Source organism: Equus caballus, chromosome X (assembly GCF_041296265.1).
Source record: "Equus caballus isolate H_3958 breed thoroughbred chromosome X, TB-T2T, whole genome shotgun sequence".
In the NCBI taxonomy this organism is placed as follows: domain Eukaryota; kingdom Metazoa; phylum Chordata; class Mammalia; order Perissodactyla; family Equidae; genus Equus; species Equus caballus.
The window spans coordinates 127,288,602-127,315,623 of record NC_091715.1 but is presented as its reverse complement, the minus strand read 5'-3'; the positions used below and the strand labels follow the sequence as shown (position 1 = coordinate 127,315,623).

General features: G+C 44.6%; 1 long non-coding RNA gene and 1 pseudogene across 1 annotated transcript in view; one reads left to right on the top strand and one right to left on the bottom strand.

Annotated features, from left to right (window-relative positions):
• The window catches only part of LOC138921953 (uncharacterized), a 39,281-nt gene extending 18,599 nt beyond the window's left edge, over nucleotides 1–20,682 (bottom strand). The window contains exons 1-2 of the long non-coding RNA XR_011434998.1: nucleotides 20,430–20,682; nucleotides 12,345–12,495 (exon numbers count right to left, since the gene is read on the bottom strand). This is a non-coding gene — a long non-coding RNA (uncharacterized lncRNA). The remainder of the gene's footprint in view (nucleotides 1–12,344; nucleotides 12,496–20,429) is intronic.
• LOC100630239 (small ribosomal subunit protein eS12-like) lies at nucleotides 9,099–11,123 on the top strand (annotated as a pseudogene).
• Nucleotides 20,683–27,022: the final 6,340 nt, after the last annotated feature.

Below are 27,022 nucleotides of genomic sequence, written 5' to 3'. Positions count from 1 at the left end.
CAGTCACTGCTTTCTTCTCTTGCACAGTCTATTGCTGTTCTCCAAACGGGTCTCTGCCTCTCATCTGTTTCTTTCCCTCTACACTCAGTTCATTCTTTATACTAAAGCCTGCATCTGACCACATCCTACTCCTCTACTCAAAATCATTTTGTGGCTCCTCTTCATGGAACAAAGTCACCAAAATGTAGCACCTTACTGGATCATGGAGGTCTGAGAGAGAGAGAGGAGTCAGTGAGGACACTTTGCAACTGGGTGACTGCAAAGGGTTCCTGGACCCAATTCCAACGTGTGTGTGTGGAGCCTTCCCCACACAACAAGCAGTTCTCAGGTGCCTGCAGTGTGAGAATTCAACTCAACTCGGACGCTATCTACCCAGAGATAGCATCAGAGTCCACAAATAAAGGGCTCACTTCCACAAGACTGGCCTCCACTCAGAGGCCAGCCGCAAGCCCCGGCTCTTACCTGTGCTTCTGACTGACTGGCTACAAACCGGAGGTTCCAACAAACCCCTCCAACTCAGGATGCCAATCGCAAATCCAGGTTGTTGCTTGTGCTTCTGCCCAACTGGCTATAAATCAGAGGTTCCCACGACCCCCTCCTCAGTTTGATTAATTTGCTTGAATGGTTCACAGAACTCAAAAAAATCTGTTTACTCACTAGATTACCGATTTTTTTACAAAGGATATTAAAAGATATGAATCAACGGCCAGGTGAAGAGATATATAAGGTGAGGTCCCAAACAAAGGAGCTTCTGTCCTCTTGAAACTTAGGGCCCTGGCATGGAGGCACATGGAAGTATTCTGGTTCCCTAAGCTGGATGCTCTCTGAAAAAATACCAACGAGCTGTCCTTTTGGGGTTTGCTTTTTTTAAGATTTTATTTTTCCTTTTTTTCCCCAAAGCCCCCCAGTACATAGTTGCAGATTTTTAGTTGTGGGTCCTCCTAGTTGTGGCATATGGGATGCCGCCTCAGTGTGGCTTGATGAGCGGTGCCATGTCTGCACCCAGGATCCAAACCAGTGAAACCCTGGGCTGCCGAAGCGGAGCGTGCAAACTTAACCACTTGGCCATGGGGCTAGCCCTGCTTTTGGGTTCTTATGGAGGCTTCTTTATGCAGTCACGTCTCACTAAGTCGTTGGCCATCTGCAATTGATTCAACCTCAAGCTCCCCTTCCCTCTCTGGAAATCAGGGGGTGGGACTGAAAGTTTCAATCCTCTGATCACATAGCTGGTTCTCCTGGCAACCAACTCCCACATTTGGGTGGGGTCCCAAAGTCAATTTCATAAACACGAACAAGAAATTCCAAGGGTTTTGGGACCTATGAGCCGGGAACTGTAAATGAAGACCACATATATATGAGAAATATATTTTGGTCATCTCACTGACCAAATGTATATTTCTTTTTTTTTGCAGAGGAAAATTTGTCCTAAACTAACATCTGTTGCCAATCCTCCTCTTTTTGCTTGAGGAAGATTTGCCCTGAGCTAACATCTGTGCCAATCTTCCTCTATTTTGTATGTGGGTCGCTGCCACAGCATGGCTGACAAAGTCGTGTAGGCCTGTATCCAGGCAGCAAACCCAGGCCACTGAAGTGGAATATGATGAACTTAAACCACTAGGCCACAAGGCTGGCCTGAAATATATATTTCTTATAAATCAGTTACCTAGGGGTGGTGTCCTGAACAAAAATATGAAAGGCAAGAAGATGAGTAAAACCTGGAGGGGAATGATGAGCTCAGATTAGAACATATACTGAGTTTGAAGTCAGTGGCTAATAAAATTGGATGGAGGATCTGGGTCTAAAGATTGAATCAAAGATTCAACATATTGGAAAAAATGGACAAGTAGGGAAGAGTAGCAAATACCTCAGGTCAAACCTGTACAAAGGGAGGCTGATTCTAAAGGACAAGGAATGAATTCTCATCAGATAATTTGACTCTGAAAGACATTATCCCCAGCTATAGTTGGCAACACCTGAAAACTCAAATCAATACAGCAAATATTAGCTATGCTCCATTAACTCAGTGCCCCACTCCTCACCTCTTCCATGTGCATTTAGTACTGGTCAGGACCTGCAGCTGGAGGGGCCACCCAGGAGCTACGGTGACTCCCAGTGCCCTGCAGAACTATCTGTGTGGCCTGCCTAATCCACCACAGACTCCAGGGCTGGGACTTCCTCCCATCAGTCTCTAATAGCCAAGAGTCAGCAGAAGAAACCACAGCCCAATCCCTAATTCTCAGCTCCTCCTCAGGTATTTAGGGCTGATAAAAAGACGCTGTTCCCTCTATTCTATTATGCCAGCAGGGGCAGGGTCCTGAGGCCCCACCCTGGACCTCACCCTCAAAGGCACCACCTTTCAGCACCATCCCCTTTTAGATCAAAGCTCTCATTTTTCAGTCTGTCTTAGTAAGCTCGCCGACCCTTTATTCTTAAACCCAAAATAGTTCTTTTTCAGTGTTTATTATATATTGCTAAGTTGGGTTGGGGGAGAAGCAGGTTATAATACACCTATAGTATGTTCCTGTTTTAGTTATAAGAAATATATTTATAATATATAGTATATAAAATATAATATATATTTAGTATATAAGTAATACACATATGTGTGTGTGTGTGTGTGTGTGTGTGTGTGTATACACACATGAAAAAAAGTGGAAGGAAATATACCAAATGTTGACAGTGAGTATCTCTTAGAAATGAGATTATGGGTAGTTTTATTTTCTTCTTTGTGTTTTTCTATGTCACATATTTTTAAATGCATATATATTAATTTTTGTAAGAGATAAATCCTTCAATTCCTTTTTTATTCAAAAATTGAAAAGAGTTTCCACTTCCAGTATGGTGGAATAAGCTATTAACAGAACAACCTGCCTGAAGACAGCAACTACAAACTCTGAGGAAAAGAAAAAAAGAAAAAAAGCGGGGAGGGGGGAGAGCGAAAGGGGTGAAAAGGCACATGTGTATCATGACAGATGGCAATTAGACCTTGAGTGGTAAACACGATGTAGGCTACGCAGAAATCAAAATATAATGATGTACACCTGAAATGTATATAATGTTATAAACCACTGTGACATCAATAAAAATTTAAAGAAGAAAGAAAGAAAAAAGAAACCGAGAGATTCTGGAGAGTAAAAAAAAACAGGCAGATTTTGGATGGGATAAGAAACAGGGAAGAAAGGACTGGCATGAGGTGAGTTTCCATTTTTATAGCTTTGCACTGTGTACAGACTATTGTTGCAGCATGACACAAGATAGCTCAAACCCAATGGAAAATCTGTCACCTTTCTGGCCTGAAGAACCAGATGTCAGAACCCTAGATAACTACAGCCACTTGAAAATGTCAGAGGAATCCTGGAAAGGAGAGAAGCTGAACAAGAAAGCCCCATATTCTGTGCATAAACTCAGCCAAGGTCTCTGGCTGACCCCTGAGCCCTTGAACCGTGCATGCCTGGGTCAGACTCAAATCACATTACAGCTAGAGCTAAAAGATTTAAACTGATGATTGAGCTGATGTTCTCCATAGGTGAGACAGAGTGTGCAGTCTGAGGCTAACCAAGTTAGTGGCTCGCTAAAACAAAAAACATCAACATTTTTTGGAGGAATACACTAGAACCTAGAGCCTCCACAACCTAACAATTACAGTGCCCAGTGTACAATCCAAAATTACCCAACATGAGAAAGAAAACAGGAAAACTTGACCCATCCATTCTCAAGAGAAAAGACAATCAGTTAAGTTCAACACAGAGATGACCCAGATTTTGGAATTACCAGATAAGGACTTTAAAGGAGCTATTATAACTATGGTTAATGAGGTAAAGGAAAATATGCTTATAAGGAATGGGGAAAAGAAGGAAATCTCAAGAAAGGAAATAGAAACTATAAATAAAATTAATGAAATTCTAAAAACTGAAAAGTATCTGGAATAAAACCCTGAATGGACTCAAGAGCAGAGTGGAAAAGACAGAGAAAGAGTCAGTGGACGTGAAGATAGATCAATAGAAATTCTCCAACTGAAAAAGACAGACAACAAAGATCAGAAAATAAAATGAGCAGAGCCTGAGGGATCTGTGGGACAATATCAAAAGCCCTAGCATACAGGTAACTGTGCCAGAGGGAAACAAGAGAGAAGAAAAAAAATTTAAATAATGGCCCCAAACTTCCAAAATTTGGTGAACCCCAAACAGAGTAAGTATAAAGAAAACCACACCAACTACATCATAATCAAACGGATGAAAGTCAAGGATAAAAAGTAAATCTTGCATGTAGCCAGAAAGAAACAAAATATTATATATAGGGGAGTAATGATTCAAATGACCATGCTCTTATCAGAACCCACGAAGGCCAGAAGACAGTGGAACACCATCTTTAAAGTGGTGAAAGAAAAACTTTCAACCCAGAATTCTGTAACCAGTGAGAGGATACTTCACAAGTCGAGATGAATCAGAGATGTTTTCAGATAGAAGGAAACTTCGAGAACTCATGGTGAGTAGGCCTGCACTATAAGAAATAAGAAGGTCTTTAGACAGAAGGGAAATAATATCAAAGGGAAACTCAGATATTCAGGAAAGAATGAGGAGCATCAGCAATAGCACCCAAATATAAACTCCGTAGTCAGAAAGTATTTATTTCATCAAATGTCTAGATATAAAATAGTAAAAGTGGCTTAAAGGGCTTGAAAAACGTATTAAAAGAATTTATTGAAAAGACAGAGTTCAGACAGTATCAGTAAAGCCATAAGCAGTTTCCTACTATGGAAGAAATGGTGAGTCTCCCTTCTCCACTATAAATGTGTGTCGGCTTTACCCGGTATGGCTGAAGGAGGTGTCTCTGAGCTGGTCCACAGTGGATCATTTCATTATGTGCTTCAGGGAGGTCTTGCCTCATGATGTACTGGAATGGTGACTTTTCTCTTCAGGGCCTTTTTTTACTAAATATTAAATTTTTCTTTTACATTTGTCCATGGGGTACACATGCACCCCTGGACACCCGTAAATGTCTAGATCGATCTAGGTTTTGAAGTGTGAATTACAGATAGAACTCAAATTAAATGTGTTTTTTAAATTTTACTGAATTCAAATGGAAGAAATAAAAAGTATGATGAGATAATATTTGAAAACAATTACAAAAACACTTGTGGTTAAAATGTTACCTCTGTACAATGTTAATGCAAATTGGTTTAACCTTCTTGAGAAGTACAATGTTATCAAGAACTAAAGAAGTGTTCATTTCATTCTTGGAAATTTCATTCATTGACAAAACCCAGAAGAAGCCCTGCATAGGAAGGTATTTAATTCAGTCTACCTGTGAATAGTGTGGGGCTGAAAACAACCATTCCCAATAAGAGGAGAAAGATTAAGCAAAAGACTGTCCATTAACGGAATAGAACATTAGGAAACTACTGAAATATATTATGTGAAAAATAAATAATAGCATGTAAAAAGGTGTGTACTCTGATGCTCAGTAACAAAAGCAAATTACATAGTTATCCTGATTATAACTATGCACATACATATTAATTCATTTGAGAAGTCTTACCGAACACTAACTGTGTACCAGGTGTTGTGCTATGTAGACAAGACACAAAAGTGAGAAGACACAGTCCCCTGCCCCGGGTGAGGTTCAGTCTAAACGGAAGTCATAGAAACAAACTGAAAGGTGTTGTAATTCACAAAAATGCTTTTGGAGGGCAGAAGGAACATTAAAGCTTGCTGAAGATGTAAGAAAAGACTTCACAAAGGGGCTAAAACATACGTGGACAAGAACGAAAGGGAAGGTGAAGAAAAGACATCAGTTGTCTTAGGGTGGAGAGAGTGAGTCACTTATCTTTGCACTTTCAAATTTCTTATAATGTTAAACATTTTTGTTTGGTTGGTTGGTTTTTGGTGAGGAAGATTCACCCTGAGCTAACATCCATTGCCAATCTTCCTCTTTTTTTTTTTCGCTTGAGGAAGATTAGCCCTGAGCTAACATCTGTGCCAATCTTCCTCTATTTTGTATACGGGATGCCTACTACAGCATGGTTGACGAGTGGAGTGGGTCTGTGCCCAGGATCCGAACCCGCGAACCCGGGTCGCGGAAGGAGAGCATGTAGAACTTTAACCACTCAGTGACGGGGCCGGCCCCATAATGTTAAATGTTTTTTAATAAAAAATTAAAAATGTAAAACTGAAACCTTCTATATCTGGCCACTGTGGGAAGCTTTATGTGAAATAAATCACAAATATACTGTAAAAATAAAATTAATTTTAAAGGAAAATTTAAAAGGTTCTCTGGACATCCTCTCCCCTTTTCACTTCACTTAGAGATGGGTCAGGCAGCTCCTCTGAGTGGGCAGCAGCATCTCCCAGCCCCCAGCATGACACCACACTTAAAATAACCAGCCCAGATGGTGGCTGACTTACCCCCTCGCACTGGGATTATTATTGATAGGCTGGAATCTTTTTTATTGTTGTTACCTGATGCTAGGAAGTGGCCATGCCAGCAGAACTCCCTAGATTCCCATGGGGGAGTACCACTTTAGTGGGTTGAATGGTGGCCTCCAAAAAGATACATATCCATATCCTAACCTCCAGAAGCTGTATTGTGACCGTATTTGGAAAAAGGTCTTTGCAGATGTAACCAGGCTAAGTATCTTGAGATGAGAGCGTCCTAGATTTAGGGTGGGCCCTAAATCCAATGACAGGTAGCCTTACAAGAGAAAGACAGAGGGAGATTTGGGACACAGACACACAGGGGAGAAAGCCATGTGAAGATGGAGGCAGAGACTGGAATCACGCAGTCCCAAGACAAGGGACGCCTGAAGCCACCAGAAGCTGGAAGAGGTAAGGAAGGTGTGATGGTTAATTTTATGTGTCAACTTGGCTGGGACACAGGATGTACAGATATTTGGTCAAACATTATTCTGGGTGTTTTGTAAGGTTGTTTTGGCTGAGATTCACATTTAAATCAGTGGACTTTGAGTAAAGCAGAGTGCCCTCCATAATTTAGGTAGGTTTCATCCAATCAGTTCAAAGTCTGAATAAAACAAAAAGAACGACCCGCCTCCCCCAAGCAAGAGCGAATCTCTAGCAGATGGCCTTTAGACTTGATCTGAGATATTAGCTCTTCGCGGTTCTACAGCAGACTGCCTTCAGACTCGCTGGAAGACTGGCTTTCCCAGGTCTCTAGCCTGTTGGCCCACCCTGCAGATTCTGGACTTGCCAGCCTCTATATTCCTTATAATAAATCTCCTTATCTCTCTCGACGTAAATCCTATTGGTTCTGTTTCTCTGGAGAAGAGTGACTAACACAGGATACTCCCCTGGAGGCTTCGGAGGAAGCATGGCCTTGCCAACACTGATTTCAGACTCCTGGCCTCGAGAACTGTGAGAAAATATATTTCCATTGTTTTAAACCATCCAGTTTCTGGTCATTTCTTACGGCAGCCCTAGGAAGCTAAGACAGTTACCATGGCCTCTGATTTTCAAGGATCTGGGCCAGGTGGCCTTTGGAAGAGTTTCAGAAACATAGACTTCCCTGAGTGTTTTTAAGCCCAACATATGAGTCAGGGACATGTGCAGGAGTAAGAAAGCACAGCGTCATGCAAACACCCACACAGACCTGGATTCAAATTCTGCTTCTAGCGCTTCCCATCTGGGCAGACTCAAGAACCTCATTTAACCTCTATGAAGCTATTTCCTCATGTAAGCAATGAGGATACCTCCTATCTTTCTGGGGTCCTACGAAGAACAGAGATAATGTAGGTAAAGTGCCCGGCCCACGGTGATAATGATAAATTGTGTTTCTCCTTGTCCTCCCATAAGAAAGCTCTGTAGACAATACTTCTTCCAATCCCATCGGGCCTGACATCCCTTGACTCCAGCCTGAAGGCCTTAATCCATTTCTCCCAGCATGTGTAGTAGTGAGCACCCAACTCCTTCCTCATGTTTAGCACCCCTTTTCCTCCTGAAAGGCATAGGTCATGCTCCCCTGCTCCAGGAAGTCTTCTGTCAACACCCAGCCCACGGTCCTCTCCCCCTCTTCTGAACTCCTATAACACGTATTCTCCGAACAGTTCCTCTGACTCTTAGTGAGCACTGCCTTACACTGCTTCTCGTCCTCTCTGCGCAGGCAGTTCCCAGCATGCAGTTAAGTGCTGTTTGGGAATTGGAAACATTTCCCAAAGAAACAATGCTATAGATGGTAGACTAGCAAAAAGTGTGCTCAGTGCTCTATTGGGCTTTGAGCTTCTGGAAAGCAGGCCCCGCATACATTCCAAGTATTCTAATTATGATCCATTATGCATAAGGAGAAGCAATATAGACCGTGCCCCTCTGTTCTGGCTGCACCATCTTGCGTAGCTGCCTCCTGGGCTAATATCTATGGTCTCAGCAAGGCTGCCTGTTCCCAGGGCCATGGGGCCCTGACTCGCTGTGCTAGAAGGGCCTTCAGAGACTCGCCAAGGCCAGTCCCCTGCTATCAGGCAGGTCCAGGACCAGACCACCCACACAGGTGGCTAAAGCTGTCAAGAGAGAGGTCACCAGCCCAGCTGGGCTCCTGGCACAGAGCTGAACCAGCCCAGCAGGCAGGAAGTGCTTCCCCAGATGCATCAGGGAGGAGCAGGCCTCCTTGCCCTTGTTGGAGGCCTGGGGGTAGTGGCATCAGGCTGCAGAGGGACTGGAAGAAGAGCAGGCCTGGCTCCCACTGAGGCCAAAGTGAGCCGGGGCATCTTTCCCGGGACACGGCTGCCTTTTCAGCCCGGCCCCAAGCCTCACAATCACTTGCCCTTTCCCTGGAGTGGGGCTCAGAGCTGGCAAATCCCTCCCTCTGCACCTCTGGCCCATGGAGAGATAAAGAGCAACTCGGCACTTTCCCTGGGGCCTGGGGCTGGATAGACAGGATTGAGGTTTAGGTCCGGGTTAGCTCATTTAACTCCTTAATGCCTGCTACCCAATCCTCAAACTAGCATTTTCAGCATCACCTGAAAGCTTATTAGAAATGCAGACTCTCAGCCCCAGCTCCACACCCACTCACTTAAAATCTGCATTTTAATAAGATTCCCAGATGATTCGTATGCACATTAAAGTTTGAGAAGAACTGCTTTAGGGGCTGACCCAATGGCGGTGGGATAGTGGTTAAGCTTTGGCAGTCCGGGGTTCACAGGTTGGGATCTGGGCACGGACCTATGCACCACTCATCAAGCCATGCTTTGGCAGTGTCCCATTTAAAAAATAGAGGAAGATTGCCACAGATGTTAGCTCAGCAACGATCTTCCTCAAGCAAAAAGAGGAAGACTGGCAACAGATGTTAGCTCGGGGTCAATCTTCCTCACCAAAAAAAAAGAAGAAGGAGAACTGCTTTAATTGTTGAAGGCAGAATGGAATGAAACATAAATTTGCAATCTGATGATTTGGGACAGCAATGGTGGATTCTAGCCATGGTCAAAGCATAGAAACTTCAGAGGCATGGCTGGGGCAGATAAAAGCCAAGTTCCCTGCTGCCCAGTCCACCCTTCCAAAACACCCAACAGGTGGAGTTTCCAGCTGGGATACGCAAGGGACTTCTGTCTGTGATGAGTGTCCATAAACCAGGGACTGCCTGCATTTTTATTTGTATCTGTATCTGTATTTGTATTTATCGTCTCAACTAGACTACAAGTTTCAAAATGCTAGGAATCATATTGTATATGTATGAATCTATATATTACGAGAGAAAAACGGTATATACTTAATGAGCACAAGTTCTGAAGTAGGCAGACCTACTTACTGTGCATAAGTTTCCACTAACTTAACTCTGAAGTATGGTGTTTTGGAGCCTTGGTTTCCTCATCTGTGTTACTAGTACTAGTGAAGACAAACCTCTCAGGATTGTTGGAGGATGAAAAGAGTAAACGTCACCGGGCCAGCCCCATGGCGGAGTGGTTAAGTTCGTGCACTCTCCTTTGGCGGCCTAGGGTTTCTCCAGTTCGGATCCTAGGCACAGACATGGCACCGCTCATCAAGCCATGCTGAGGTGGCAACCAGCATGCCACAACTAGAAGGACCCACAACTAAAAATGCACATCTATGTAGCAGGCAGCTTTGGGGAGAAAAAGGAAAAATAAAATCTTAAATAAAAAAAGAGTAAACATCAAAAGTCTATCTGGTAAATGGTGCCCTCAATGAAACAGTCACGCCTTTCCCTTTGAATCTCCCTACCCCCCAGTGCCTAGCTCCAAGCCAGCACATTTTAAATGCGACATAAAAATACGCTAGGAGGGGCTGGCCCAGTGACGCAGCAGTTAAGTGCCCACGTTCCACTTCGGCGGCCTGGGGTTTGCCGGTTCGGATCCTGGGTGCGGACATGGCACCACTTAGCAAAGCCATGCTGTGGTAGGCGTCCCACATAGAAAGCGGAGGAAGATGGGCACGGATGTGCGCTCAGGGCCAGTCTTCCACAGCAAAAAGAGGAGGACTGGCAGCAGATGTTAGCTCAGGGCTAATCTTCCTCAAAAAAAAAAATAGCTAGGTGATTGATCACCTTCATGGGCCTGAATAAAATGCATTTTAAATAAATAACCCTTACTGTTTTCTTCCGTTTTTCCAAATATCAAAGCAAATCATCCTTGCTATGGAAATTTTTGGAAAACAGGAGAAAGTATAATGAAAGATCTAGTCCTTCCTGCCGCCGCCGCGAAGTCACAGCAAGGTAGAGGCACGATGCTGTCAAGACTTGGCTCCACCTGTAGGGCACCGCCACGGCCGAGGAAGGCATTGTGGCTGGAGGTAGAGTGGAAGCTATTACTGCTTTACAAAAGGCGCTGAAGCCCACCCTCATCCACGATGTAGGCCGTCACAGCACATGGGATTCGCGATGCTGCCAAAGCCTTAGACAAGCACCAAGCTCATCTTTGAATGCTTGTTTCCAACTGTGATGAGCCTGCGTGTGTCAAGTTGGTGGAGGCCCTTTGTACTAAACATCAAATCAACCTAGTTAAGGTCGATGACAACAAGAAACCAGGAGAATGGGTAGGCCTCTGTAAAACTGATAGAGAGGGAAAATCCCGCACTGTGGTTGGTTGCAGCTGTGCGGTAGTGAAGGACCACAGCAAAGAGTCTCAGGCCAAGGGTATCATTGAGGGGTAGTCCAAATGCAAGAAATGAACAAATAAAAACTTGGCTTTTGTTCTTCCAAAAAAAAAAAATCTAAAAGATTTGCTATAATAGCACTACCCAGCAACATGTCATGTTGATGCTAACATTTTGGGCCCTTCCATAAATAAATAAACAAATATAGAGAGAATACGAAGACGAAGACCAAAATATTACCGTTGTTTTACACAAAAGGTTGTTTGGTCTCTGAAGACAATGGGCCAGCTGGGTTTCCTTCCTTGCTGAGGGCTGAGTATGGGAGTTCTGGAAACCCAGGCCTCGAAACCAGCCAAACTAAGCCATTTCCCTAGTTCCATGGCTCTCCTCTGTTACTCAGATCTCCAAATGATGTGTGCTGCACAACCATGCTTTTGAAGACGGTGCAGAATAGAAAGTGGTAAAATGGGAAGACATTTGTATTGGTGACCAGTCGAACAATCTATGTTCCAAACCCGACGACATTTTTAAGTGAAATAACGAGGAGTTGAAATAAGGGGCGAGGAGACAAGCGCCTTTGGAAACTTAACCCTGGCTTTGTCTGCCACAAACCCTCTAAGCCCGGCAGAGTTCGCACTTTAATTGGGAGAGAGAAGGGACTCTAAATTGAGCAGGAGACACATTCTCTCATCGACCTAGGGGAGAGTAGAGAGTTTTTAGGCAATCTCACATTCACTAGGCTGGTCCTACGAGGAGTCGGCATCCTGAATGAGGCAGTGGCTAAGCTTTAAGACACCAGGCCTTCAAATAACTGAGGATTTAGAATCGGAATCCTTGTTAGGCCTTGCTCAGGGGGACAACCTATTCAAATTCAGGCTGGGAATCCAGCAGCCCTCAGCTCACACTCACAAAAGAATTTGGGGATGTGGGCCATTGGTTTCTCCCGCTTTTCTCTGCCCAGGCCTGATCCCCAGGCTTTCATGATCTGGCTAAATGCTGTTTCTCTTCTGTCCTTTATTCAAACCTTGTTCTTGATCCTGAAGGTGCTAGGTTTGTAGTAGGAAGGCATGGTTGCAAACTCTCATTTCTCCCACTTGAAATACATGTAAGGCCTTGGCTGCGACACTGAACCCCTTCAACCCTCAGTTTCCACATCTATAAAGTGAAGATAATGATATTACAACTCCCCTTGGGTTATTGTGAGGATTCCTTGAGATAGCCTCCAAAAAGTATCTGGGCACAGGGAAAGTGTTCAATAAATGAGAGTCAGAGTGGAGGATTCCCTGCCCCGCTTACCTGATAGACTGTCATTTCTTTAATCCAAAATTCACTTCTCTTTCATCTCTTCGCCAAATCCTGATGCTGATTTCATGTCTGGAGTCCAGCCTCTTTTGCTTTCAATTGGTCCAAACCGCTGCTTCTAAGTACATCTTTCTCACACCTGCGGCTGGACCACATCAAGGGGCTTGGTTCCACCATGTAGCCCCTCCCAAACTCATTCCCTATTCCTCCTGCCCTTTCCTGTCCATGGAGAACTTTCATTCACTTCTTCCACTGCCGTTTCTCCTTTAACATCGTTAGTGGGACAACCTCCCAGTTTTTATTCACTAAGCCATCTTTCTTCATTCAAATCCCCCTCACTTCAAAAGGCTTGCTTAAAAAAACAAAACCAGAAAAAACTAGTAATCAAACTCAAGGGGGGAAAAGGGTTCCTCTCACTGTAAATGAAAGCACAGTTAACCTGAAAAAAACAACCAGCATTTTTAAAAAGATGATAGCCTGTGCTGGAAAGGGCGTGATGAAAGGACACTCACACCCACTCTACGTAAGAGTGTAGATTGGTTCAACCCTTTGGAAAGCATTTGGGCAGGATTCACGGGGCCATAAACATACTCATTAACCCCATATTCCAATTTCTAGATGACTTTGGGGAAACAGTAAGAAATTTGAGTGAAAATGCATTACGCTAATATATATTCATTGTAATGTTAGTTACAATAGAGAAACTTTGGAAATCTTCTAAAGAGGCCAACAACAGAAAAACTGTAAAAGAAGTGATACTGAATCTTCTAGGGGTAGTCTGCAGTTACTAAAATAGTAATAACTATTAAGTATCTACCTAGAAAAGTTAATAGCATGAAAAGCAAGGTACAAACAAGCATGTGCGTGTGTGTAAACAAATACATAAAAGCATTGGGGGAAAAAACTTTTTAAAAAACCCAGCAAAATACTGCCAGTGTGTGCGTTTAAGAGTTGTAATTATGAATAGGGAGGGGTTTTTCTTTTTCTCTACTTTTCAAAGGTTCTGTAATGTGGTTATATGACTGTTATAAATATATATAAATTATATATGTTACTTTTATAAACATACATCTGAAGCTTCCCTGGAATTAAGGAGTTCAGAACAAGGAGCTCCCTTCCCCGAGAAGGACCACCTCGCAGCAGCCCGCCATCCACGCCTTGTAGTCAAACCACCAAGAAACCAAGCCCCCAGGGGACCCTATTTTTGGACCCACTAATCCCAAAGCCAGAGCCTGGAAGATGGGCCGGGTCTGCGCTCTTCCTACGTGGGAAACACTTGCTAAATCTTGGGCTTGCAGCGAAACACCTGGAGGAGCGGAAATGGGAGGCTCAGAGGAGTTCTGCCCTGGGGCAGTCCCTTTTGCCCTAAATTTCCCTCCGCCACTGCCGGGGGGAAGGGAAGTTGAAGTAGAATCAGGGAAGAAAAACTGTGGCTACACACTTTAAGAGACGGTGAATTGGGGCAAATACTTCCCAGGAAGAAAGTTTTAGTGGCAATTTGGAAAACTGAAAGAAGCAATTCAGGTGTGTGTGCTCCTGCAGTGATTGGGAATTAGGGCTTTTTCTAAGCCATGGACTGGATTTTGATGACAAAGGAACTGGATTGGGGCCAGAGTGTTTTAGAGCTGGAAGAGACTTAAAAAGGAAGCCGGAAAGGAACTCAAGTTTCCTGAGTACTGCCTACTATGTGCCAGACACTTTAAAAACACTATCCCTTTAATCCTCAGGATAGCTCAGTCAGGAAGGCATTATTGTCCTTGATTTTACAGGGGAGGGAACTGAGGCTCAGAAAAATAACTGTCCAAGGTTACACACTGGCCAGTGGCAGAGCCAGGAGGCAGACCTCCAGCTGTCGGGCTCCAGAGCCGTGCCCTTTCCTCTAGGTTTAGGCCAACCCCTTTCTTTTGAAGATGAGGAAACTGAAAGCCAGCGAGGGGAAGTGTTTATACCTTGTTGCAGGGCTCATCTGAAAGACGGCAGGCCTTAAAGTCTAGTCCTGTGATCCCCAGCCCAGTGCTCTTTCCACTACCCCCTCAGGGCCAGCCACCCACCCTTGCCAGGTGGCCTCTGCCCAACTTGCTGCTTCTATCAAGTTCACCTTTCTGGGGCAACTCGCGGTTAATTGAGAAGCACAGGTTGATGTCTCTGTAGGTTCATTGCAATTTGGGACTCGTTATTAACTTCACTATTATTTTTATTTCGTTTGATTGTTCACTTCTGTATTTCCTCCCAAGCTGGGAGTATTTGTGGAAAAACATTATCTGTGAAGTAAAGAACATGTAACTGAATACATAAAAGCTGTTTGCCCTGGGGCTTTATGTTTGAAACTGAAGTCGGCGCAACCATTGAGTGTATTATCTGGATGATATCTAATACCACCACTTTAGAGTGTGAGAATGAACCCTTTTCTTAAAAGAAAAAAAATCAGAAAAGAATATTGACCTTCCTAATGTTTCCCAGCACAAAGAAATCCATCTACTGTAGATTCCAAGACAGACCAGACCAATATGTTGACATGCTGGGCTCGGATTTCATTCCTGAAAATCTGGAACCTTATGCTGTATAAATAACATGATCTTTCCCTTCGTTCAAATCAAGGGGGAAAACAATTGCTGGCAGATCTCAGAGTTTGCCCTCCCCCAGCTGTCCCCACAAGTCCTAACTTGCTACCCACAAGTCATGACTCGCATGTTTTCATTTGAAGAGTTTTGAAATGTTCTGGAAATCATAGGGGGAAAGAGAACCAAATCCTCCTGAGAAATAGAGTAAGGGGAAAATTCTTTTTAAAAGAAAAAAAGAACATAAAAGGAAATGTCTTGCATATATAAGTGTATACTGAAATAGTTAATGAGACTTGATAGTAAATTTTCTAGCATAGCCTTGTCAGACATAGATCTGTCTTTACTTTTCAGAAGAACAAACTTGTGTACAGAGAGCGGATATGCCCAAAGCCATAAAAGGAACTTGCTAGCTAGGACTTCTGATCATGTTCTCTCTTCTCTGGGTCAATCAGAAGACCTAAATATCATATTTTAGTCTTGGTAGAACAAATTTCCACCTAAACTCATATTATTTCCTTGTTGAAGCATTTGTATTACTGAAGTTATTATTAGAAGTCGTTATATTTCTAAACATGTTTAGATGTCTTAGAGTACTGTTATATTCACTACTGTTTATATTACAGTCAAACCCTCTGATATGTTTCCAAATTATTCAGAAAGCAGGAGAGTTGTGGGCAGTGGCCATGCCTTATTCTTCTTTATATTTCCCAGATTGCTTAGCACTGTGCCTTGTACCTTGTATCATTCATATAAACCAGTTAAATGAATGGAAATTAGCCTATTGGCTAATTCCTAGGCTGTTACCTGCCATAAAGTCTCAGAGACAATGGAATATACCATAGAGACAGATACAACTTGGTTGGAAGCTGAGTGACCTTGAGTGAGTGATTCAAGAAATCCAAAGTGTCTTGGGAGTAGAAATAGGGCCTCTGACACTCCACTGACTTTTTCCATCCAGACCTATTTCCCTCTAGTCTATCCCCACCAGTATGCCTTCCAGTGTGTTTCCATTGTCATCAAGATCAAGTCCAAACTCCTCATAGGGTCCTCTGTAGCCTGGCATGCCAAGCCAATGACCCAGGTGTCCCCTACTCCACTTGAGCCAAGGCAAACTGTTTTCAGTCTTTGCTCCTCCCACCCAAGGCCAGATTGATAGATGCCTCCATGCTTCTCCCCTGAACACCTAACTCTCACCCCTTCTTGGCTAGTGAACTTCTACTCACCCTTTATTTAGTTCTCATGTCATCTCCAGGAATCTTCCCTTATTTCTACATTCAGAACGCAGCATTCCCTTTTCTATGCTCCCACAGCATCTTGTACATGTCTGTACATAGCACCTACCACACTGGGTTGAAATACGTTGCTTAGATGTCTGTATGCCCTGCTAAAGTGTCATCTCCTTGAGTGCAGGCACTGTCTCTTGCTCATTTTTCAGTCCACAGTGCCTAGCAAAGGGCCTGGCCAAAGTAGCCTGGCCCTTTAAACTGGTTACACTGCCCTGAGGAGTTTTAATGGGTGAGGCCACAGCAAGAATCCAGCAAAGGTGTTCTCTCTTAGTAAGGTAGGGGTCAGAAGGAAAGACCAGGATCTCTGGGGGCTCCCAATCTCCTTATAAAGAGGATTTTTTTAATCTCATGGAAACATTAGGATAATAGTCAAATGCCATTGTTGCTTGGGCTTCTCCCCACTTCCCACCCCTCCACTCCACCTCCACTCTGCCCTACACCCCCACTCCCCACTATAAGGCCTAGTTTTCTGTGAGCAAGGTGTGGGGACAACAACTAACTTTGGGATCCTATCAGGCATTTCAAGATTTACCAGGAGATCTCACCCATCCTGCAAAATAGCAGCCTCTCAAAGGGCTGGTTGTCTTATAGAATGATGGGGAAAGCTGGAGTCCAGAAGGATGAGCCGAGATCAGTTACTACCTTAAAAGCAATAAGATCATGCCTTGAAGAATTACGATTTTATTGCTTTCAATCATGCAATAATAGTAACAACTAATAAAGTGTTACCCAAAGAGGTCGGGTTTACCTCTTTGAATAAATACAAGAAAATAAAGTAGAACAATCACATTACCATGAGCAAAGGATTCCAAGTAGGTGCTTTAAAGACATTTGATCTCTTTAGTAGGGCTGGTGTACCGTTAGCAAACCTCTGATATGACTTTGACTTTCAAACCTATTTTCATAGATGTTTCAAAGCAGCACTATTCAGTAGAACTTTCTGAGATGATGGAAAAATTCTATATCTGTGCTGTCCAATATGGTAGCCATTAGCACACGTGGCTGCTAAGCACTTGAAATGTGCCTAGTGCAATTGACGAACTCAATTCTTAATTTGTCTTAGATTCAATTAATTGACATTTAAATAGCTACATGTGGGTAGTGGTTAGCACATTGGATGGTACAATTCCAAAGTAAACCTCAGCCCAGTCAAGGGCCCAGTCACCTTGCCACCTATTGATCATGGCCCCTGGCAAACTTTCTTTTAGCAAAGGAATTTTTAGAAAAATCAATATAACCACCTTCTTGAAAAGTTGGACAAGGAAAAGAGGAAAAATTCATTATCCCTAATCTCACGACTGCTACAACCACTGATACATTTTGGTGCATTTTTTTTCTCACTCTGTCCAGCTTGTTCATAAGGTTCTTGGGCCTTTTGCCAGTCAGAAGGTCTTTACAGGGCAACAGTAAACTCGTGGCTCTTCAGTGGGCCCCAAGGAGCCCCAGGGGCAGCCATAGCTGGTTATCTATGGCCTCACAGGAGTGCTTCAGGAGGGGTGAACAGTGGAGATGAGGCTGCTCACCACGGCAGCAGCAACCACCCTGGCATCCTAGTTTTGACTCACCAGGGAGAAGGGTCCTCTGTGTTTTCCAGTCTCATGTCCTATCCTATCTTTCGTCTTCTAGAAACTCTCCTCAGGAGGTACGTTTTGGAATATTGGAGCTGAAAAGGTCCTTAGCAATGAGCTAGTCCAACCTGCTTAGAGTATAGATGAAGAAAGACACTGGGCCAGAGACTGGAAGAGATTGGACGCCTAACTCTATTTTTTTTTTTTTTTTTGAGGAAGATTAGCTCTGAGCTAACATCTGCTGCCAATCCTCCTCTTTTTGCTGAGGAAGACTGGCCCTGAGCTCACATCCATGCCCATCTTCCTCTACTTTCTATGTAGGATGCCTGCCGTAGCATGGCTTGCCAAGTGGTGCCATGTCCGCACCTGGGATCTGAACCATTGAACCCCGGGGCACCGAAGCGGAACGTGCACACTTAACCGCTGAGCCACTGGGCCGGCCCCTTGGATGCCTAACTCTTGACTCCCAGTCCAGTGCTCCTTCCCCTCAATCACTGATCCTTTCAGCAGCCTCCCAGGTCCAGTGACCAGGACTCACTCCTCCTCCTGGTACTGCCATATCACAGCTGCTCAAGAGAGGCAGGAGAGGAACAGAATGTGATACGCTTACCCTCTCCCAGTTCTTCTCTGTTTCATTTGCTCAACAAAGTAAAAGCAAATGCCCATGACTCTACCTGGCCTATGTCCTTCACGAAGCCCCAGCTGGATAGCAAGGCCACCATTGTGAAAGACCCTGGTTGCTTGTTCTCACCATTCCCTTCTTTCTGGGCCTTCTCAGAAAGGCCTGGTTGAAACTTGAGCCCAGTTCTTTCCCACACAGGGAAGAAAGATTCCCACAACAGAGGCAAACTTTTTAAAGGCTCCCATGGCATGCCAGAGGGAGGGCCGCATTCCTCTAGAAGGCCCATCCTGACCCCAGGTAGGGTAATTTGCCGACACTTTCCTGCCCCTTGGGGGTATCCCGCGGGCTAGGGCACACCTGCATGACTCTCCTCTCTTCGCCTTCTTAATTTCCCTAAGAGCCCTGGCCATCACGTGGTCTCCAGTAACTTGGAAGTTGGGACCGTATTGCTACCTTCCAAATCCTCCAGCCCCATTTGCTCCCAGTAAATTTAAACAACCGCATGAGTGGGTCTAAACTCCTCTTTGTGCTATAATTAGGCTGGAACAAGGCTCACCCCAGGACAGAAATACTGTATGGGCCAGGTTGTAGACTGCTGCTGGTCCCCACAGTAGGGAAGTAGCGACCTTTTGAATAGGAGGATTAACACATTAGCACATAGATTCCTGCTTCCGGGGAGGGTTGAATTCTAGGATAAGAGCTCCAGCTTGTAGGACGGGGGAGGGGAGAGGGAGCCATGCACACTAAAGACTGTGTGTTCCTGGGGTACCTGGGGGGTCAACACAGGAAGAGGCCGACAGGCACCAATCAGAGGAGCAGCGCAGCTCCGTGTTGTGCATGCAAACTGCAGAAACCCAGGAAGGAAAAGCATCTTCTGTCTCCTCCCTCTCCTGTCAGGTAGTGTTGGGGCAGCTGGCATGCTGCAGCAAAGCCCAGAGTGTGTAAGCGCTGAAGTGAGACACACAGGAATACCCGGAGAGCCAGCTGTGTGACCTTGGGCAGGTGACTGCCCCTCTCAGGGCCTCTGTTTCTTCATCTGTACAATAGTAACATCTATCTCAGGAGGTTGCTAGGAGGACTAAATGAGGTAACATAAGAAAGCAGCTAGAAACAAACAAGTAACACCTAGCAGGCCCTCAACAAATGGTGATGCCTCACTCGCAAACATCTTCTCTGCTGCTCACATTGGTAAGAATTTCCTCACAGATTCTCCTTCGTGACTCTGTTTCCAGCTATGCCACGAGACAGTTGTCCCATTACTGTCTCCTCTCCTAGCCCATAAGTATATGGGGCAAAGGAGAAGTGGTTGTGGTCACCTTCCCAGCTTTCCTTCAAAGGCTCAGCCCTGGGACGCGTTTGGCCCAAGTTGGTGATCAGCTCAGCACTGCAACTCTCACAGGAACTCCTGGAAAGGAAGCTCTTGATGTCCTCAAGGGCACTGGGGAGGTGGTGGTGGCTGGGAGGGACCCACAGGGTCTTTGTACCCACTCATGGAAGTGCATGAAAGCAGGCCCTGAGCCAGCACAATAGGAAGTAAACAATCAAGGGGCCTAGGTGAAAGCTTTATTTAAAAGCCAGCCAGAGAAGTTGGGACATTACCAGATTTAGAGTCTTCCCTCTTAAAAAAAAAAAAAAGGGAAAGGCTCTTTAAAAAAGACACTTTACATGGATGGACCTTGAGGGTATTATGTTAAGTGAAATAAGCCAGACAGAGAAAGAGGAACTCTGTATGACTCCACTCATAGGTGGAAATTAACATATAGACAAAGAGAACTGATCGGTGGTTACCAGGGGAAAGGGGGGGTGGGGGGAGGGCACAAAGGGTGAAGTGGTGCACCTACAACATGACTGACAACAATGTACAACTGAAATTTCACAACGTTGTAAACTATCATAATCGTAATAAAAAAAAAGACACTTTAAAAACCAAAAAGAACCTTACAACGATGAAGTCTTTCTCAAATCTAACAAAAACAGCAAAGAAACTCAGGAAAATATCTGGGTTATTGAGTTACTAAAATAATGAAAAGCTTTTCCTTTACCTCTACGGCAAGCTTTGAAGGTGGCAGAAGATGTTTCAGCCTCCAAACTTCCTGGACAGCTACAGGTCTGCGGCTTAGATATGAGGCAGGGCGCAGAGCAACGCGAGGGGGCTGTGGCGAAGCCTCACTTCCCCCCAGTGCATTTGCCTTAAGCAGACAGCACGGGAGCTCAGTTCAGCTTCATGGCTTCTGCTTTCTCTGTTTAGCTCAAGACTGTCAGATGACGTGAGAGGACAAGTCACTGAACATCTGTAGGTTTCAATTTACTCATCTGTGAACTGAGGGTAGACAATACGTAATCTGCCTGCACCCCAATGGGACAGCGGCATCTGAGTTTTCAGTTGATATCTTAACATTCACTGAGCACATATGTTCCAGGAGTGTGCTGAGTCTTTGCCCCTTTAAGTCCAGGTGCTTGCAAATGCTTTGTAAATTATAAATGGATACTACCTCAAATGTAAAGTATTATTATTGAAAGTAACACTCAAAAGTCTTGAAGGCTTCTTTTAAAATGAATATTCACTTAAGGGCTGAATACACTTAAAACTTAGGTGAAACTCCAGTTTCAGCTATAACTCTTCCTCTCAAAGGCACATCTCCAGGTTGAGTCTATCAGGCCTGAATGACTAAATTCTGCTTTGTGAAGAGCCACTCTTTCAGGGAATGAGATTTGTGTAGGGTCAAAAGTCAAGAATGCTAATTTCATGTCGTTTACTCTTAGAGTACCTTTAGGGGACTGGCAAGCTAGTGAAAAATGGTTTGGAGTTTGTGAACGTCTTGTATGTACTTGCCAAGCTTGCTTGGTGGCAGCTCTTCCTTGGGGCAGAAGAATAGATTTGCCTCAGAGAGTGGTTGAACAGGTGCGATGCTACAGCTGTGCCTGGCCTGGCTGGCCCGGCCCCAGAGGGTCTGCCTAGCACCCAGAAAGCCTGACAACAGAAGGAAGGTCGAACACCTGGAGTGCCCAACTCCCTAAGGGTCAAAGCAAAAGCTTCTTCACTCAGCCCAGGAAGTGCTTGGTCTGGAGTCATGCCCTCTCCAGGAGACAGGCTTAGGGGACCCTACTTCAATTTCTCGAGGAAGAAATACTCATTTCAGATGGGACTGGCAGTGGCCTTGGACCTAACAGCCACCGAGGTTGAGGTTAGGATGCCAGGGTCTCATATTTAGTTACTTTAAATCAGGGAAGGTTAGGGCTTTGGTTTTGCAAATTCGGGAAGAGAAGCAGGATATGTGGTTAGAACTAAATCAGAAACTTAAACACTTACCCACATGGGGAGCTCACTACCTCAGCAGGCAAGCCATTTAGATTTTCACAGCTCTAGTGGGTTAGAAAGCTCTTTCTTTTTTTTTAAAGATTTTATTTTTCCTTTTTCTCCCCAAAGCCCCCTGGTATATAGTTGTATATTTTTAGTTGTGGGTCCCTCTAGTTGTGGCATGTGGGACGCCATGTCCTCGCCCAGGATCCGAAACGGTGAAACCCTGGGCCACTGAAGGGGAGCGCGGGACCTTAACTACTCGGCCGTGGGCCGGCCCCCAAGAAAACTCTTTCTTATATAGAGTTGAAATCTGCCTCCTTGTAACTTCTACCCTTTGTTCCCAGTCCCTCCTTCAGGAACCACGTGGATTAAATCTGCTCTCTTCTCCCAACAGGCTTTAGGAACATTGTTCCCTGACTCTCAGATTTTGCTGGGCACTGGCTGTAGCGATACTCAGTTGGTTAGATGCCTTTGCATCCTATGATTCTATGTGGGGAGGAAACTGATCTTAAGAGGGGACTTGAGAGTCCCTAAGTCACATAGTATCTCAGTGGTTCCACTAGGAATCCCTCTGACTCTAGGTATGCTCTCCTCTACCAGGCAAAGACAAAAAGGCTGTCTTGAACTTCCATTATCAACCAGAATGTTGTGCTTTGGCTAATATGGCCAATGAATCCTTAGCCAACAGGAGCAAGAGTCACACAAAACCCCAGAGAGCTAGTGCCTTTACTGTGGTGGTGGTAGTAGCGAGCAGAAGATATCAGATGTTTACAGTATTAAACTATCTTAAAAGGTCAGGCTTTTCAAAATAGCCCCGCCCCCGCCCCCACCTCCGTTCCCTTTGGCTTCTATCACTTTTAACAGGCAGTTTGCTGTCAAAGACTCAACTCCACAGAAGGTATTTGGGCACACGTTGTAGAGATAATTATATCCAATCTACTGAGGGAGATGACTGAGCCGCCCTGCTTTGCCACCTCCCCCACCCCCATCTGCTCACAGCCTGGCTTTCTCCACTGAACTGCCCTTGGCAGCCTTGTGCTTTGTGATTCCTTTTGCTCTGTCTGGGCCAGCCAGCCAGCCAGCTACAGTCACCAGTGAATGCCACTTAACACAACTTAAGCTGGGGCTTCTAACTAGCCTGTTGACCATGTCCCCAAGGTCAGACAGTCAGCAACTTCTATTGAGGCTATGCCATGTGCTGAGTACTGTTCTAGTCACCGTGAGAGGGAGAGGGAAACAAAAGAAAGAAAAGCCGGGGGCCCTTGTCTCCGATGGGTTTACAGGCCTAATTAGCGATCTCCAAGCGACTCTCTTGAGAAAAGACTTAAGGACACTTACAAAACAACATACAAGTGGGTATAATAGGGAGGGAAGTGAGCCAAGGGGAGATTCTAAGTTCCTTGAGGGGAGGGCCCTGCCTTTGTGTTCCCCCAGGAAGGGCCTCTCCACTTTCTCATTAACCTTTTGTTTGGAGCAATTAAAAAGAACTTTAGGCTGGCCAGCCTCCTCTTTCTCTCTGGTCTCAGGCTCAAGGATCAAATTGACAACTATGGGGACTTCATTGACTTCAGATGGGGGCATTTCAATATCTTGCTGAGATGACTGAATAGGCCTTTGATGTAATGTATATCCATTTGGAATTCAGCATTCCGTCAAGGATAGGAATGACAAAGCTTTCCTCTGGAGTGTCTTCCCTTATCGTCTCCTGCTTTATAATAATAATAGAAGTAATAATAATAATAGCAGCTGCTAATTGTTGAATGCCTACTCTATACCAGCCACTTTAAATATGTTATTTCATTTAATATCATAGAAAGGATTATTATAAAGTTAAATGAAAACGAGTAGTATCAGTCTTTTATTTGTTCAGAAACATTAATCTGCAAAAACAAGAAGGCATTCTTCCACTCCACATGGCAGTGGCCCCTTACTCAGAGGCCTGGGTCCAACCTGGAGCTTTTCTGCAGGATGGTGAAAAATAAATTTGAAGAGGACGCAGAAAAAAAATCAAAGGAATAAAAAGTTCTGAATATACAAATGAGATCCCACTATAAAGCATGTCATCACGGCCACATATCCCTACTGCAAAATGCTGGCTGGTACATTTGTTATTATTATTACTTGTACCATTATTATTATTTGTACCACTGTAAAATGCAGTGGTACATTTATTTAGAGCAATCTTTAGATCAACAGAAATGGAGATAGATCTGTTTTTGGAAATGTATTTTTTAAAATCAGTATGGCACATTGAGGTAAAAAATGAAGGGAGCTAATATTTGTCATCTGTCTATTAGGTTCAAGATACTTTTAATCTTCACAACCACCCTTTGAGGAAGGCACTATTTTTAGTCCCACTTTCCAGATGAGGAAACTATAGAAAGATTAAATAACTTTCCTGAGATCACATATCAACAAAATGGCAGAGCAAGGATTCAAACACAAGTTTATCCAATTCCAAATCTAAGATTCTTTCCACTATATCATTTTGCCCTCTAGCACTGAATGAGTTAACCCAGACCACGAGAAAACAGAGGACAAACCTCAATCCTGTCTATCCAGCCCCAGGCCCCAGGGAAAGTGCCGAGTTGCTCTTTATCTCTCCATGGGCCAGAGGTGCAGAGGGAGGGATTTGCCAGCTCTGAGCCCCACTCCAGGGAAAGGGCAAGTGATTGTGAGGCTTGGGGCCGGGCTGAAAAGGCAGCCGTGTCCCGGGAAAGATGCCCCGGCTCACTTTGGCCTCAGTGGGAGCCAGGCCTGCTCTTCTTCCAGTCCCTCTGCAGCCTGATGCCACTACCCCCAGGCCTCCAACAAGGGCAAGGAGGCCTGCTCCTCCCTGATGCATCTGGGGAAGCACTTCCTGCCTGCTGGGCTGGTTCAGCTCTGTGCCAGGAGCCCAGCTGGGCTGGTGACCTCTCTCTTGACAGCTTTAGCCACCTGTGTGGGTGGTCTGGTCCTGGACCTGCCTGATAGCAGGGGACTGGCCTTGGCGAGTCTCTGAAGGCCCTTCTAGCACAGCGAGTCAGGGCCCCATGGCCCTGGGAACAGGCAGCCTTGCTGAGACCATAGATATTAGCCCAGGAGGCAGCTACGCAAGATGGTGCAGCCAGAACAGAGGGGCACGGTCTATATTGCTTCTCCTTATGCATAATGGATCATAATTAGAATACTTGGAATGTATGCGGGGCCTGCTTTCCAGAAGCTCAAAGCCCAATAGAGTACTTTAGTTTCTCAGTCAGTCTCTCACACACCGAGGCACACACACACACTTTAAAGAGCAGGCCAAAAAGTGTTATAAATAAAACTCTAGAACATGAGTGGGAGGAATAAACAGGAAAATTTCACTGTAAGAGATGAAAATGCACCAACCCCTTGCAGGATGGCTTCACTCTGACAACCCACAATTGTGCTATTAATCAGAAACTGGGCTAGATATATTGTTGCTTTGCTCAGGCTTTTTCTTCTTCTCCCTGTCAATACATGTTTAAGATGGTATAAATACTGTTGGCTTCCAGGGTAAGGCTAACAGAAAGAAGACAGTCTTCATTGGTACAGTAAGAGCCCATAAGCTGATGGGTCACACTTACGTTGCCCAGCATCCCGTCCTTCCAGCCAGATAGGGCTCCATGCTGTCAACCTCATAGGTTCTGCTCACATGCTCCCCCATACCTCTGTTTCCACTCTTCTCGCAAGCTGAAATGTCTCCATTCTCTCCCCCTGCCCATGCCCAAATGCTCCTCATGCTCTAGGTTTTGTTCAAGGCATTCTGTTTATCTGACATGCCCTCTGCCTCCTCCTATCCCTTTGAGGTCTCTCCACTGTGGATATCTCTCCTTGCCTGGACCCACTCCCAGCAGGCCCAGTGATCTCATCCCTCCTCTGATCATGAGGACCACCGGCTATCTGGATCTTCACATGCTGTCTGCCTTGCGAGTTAATGTTTTTGTTCCTACCAACAGTGAGTGCTCCTGGAGGACAGGCCAGGTCTGTGGTTCATTCCCTGTTCATAATACGTGGTTAACACGTAACTCTTTACAAAACTTTAAAACTAGAGGAGTTGCCCAGGAGGTGGTCCTTGTTTTGATGACTTTAATCAAAGCATAATTTACTAAATGGCAGCATACATGATTCATAACTCCTGTGACAATCCCTCTGTCAGTTCATTCTTCTCTTATTCCTCTCTTTCCTCCACATAACCTCTCCCCGCTCCCGTTTGTGACTTAGTGTTTGTGATGGGCTAATAATTCCTATTTTTCAGGCCAAGGTCTTATTTTCTGAAATAATGCAGGAGCCAGCTCCATAGCTCTAGACCTTCTTTCAGTTCTTATACTCTACAAGTCCAGGATACACACACACAGGTTGCTAGGAAAGAGAGAGACTTTTTCGTTGGGCCTCCACAAATTAGAAATAAAAAAGCCCATGGGACAAGATTGGCTCTAGAAGGCTCAGAAGAACTCTTAGTGAATCTGCTAAATAATATTTTTGTCTGCTGTTTGTAAATGTGACTCACTTTGAAACCATCTGTCATGCAGTCCTTTGGAGAGAGCTGAGAAGTATTTAAATCTGTGAAAATGAGTATATTTTTGTATACAGCAAAGCAGTGTTTTAATAGGTCCCTGCTGCATGTTGTCCAGTGCATTCTTTGAAATATGATTTTATCCAATTGTCAACTAACATTTAAACTGGAATTCAGAGAAGGGACGTGACAATGAATGGAGATGCTGCAATGCAGGTGGTAGCAGTGTTTCTTCAATGGCCTGGGGCAGTGTTGAAGCTTTTGCCCCTTTTCCTTCAGTTTAGGGAAGCAGCCATTCTCCAGGTTGGGGGGCGGGGACTGTGGCCAGCTGCTCCTCATTTCCTAGTAAAGGGCTAGCTGTGTGCAGCCAGAATTGGGCTTCGCTGACAGCTCAGCACTTCAACCTTTGTAACATTTCTGTTTTCACTGCTGCTCTTGGTCCCTGTGGGTAATATCCTGACTTAGCAGTGCCCAAGACATCTAAATTACTGGCAGCAGCAGCAGCTGTTGCAGTAAGAAATTTGAAAATCATTGAAAAGTCTTCCTCCTGCTGAGTGGAGAAGGTAGACACAAAGGAAAACTCCTTTCTCCAAACACCTGTAAGACTAATTACTGGTATTTCACACAACCTGTGGTGGGTCATGAATTGTCTCTTGGGGGACATGTCTTGTTTGCCCAGCAAAATTATAAGTTTCTTGAGGGCCAGGATCTTGTCTAGGGCAAAAATCAAGGGTCACAGCTGGAAGAAAGTCCAGAGCTCAAATATCAGACAGGAGAAAATTGGAGTCAAGAAAATGGTAAGTGGCAGAGTTAGGACT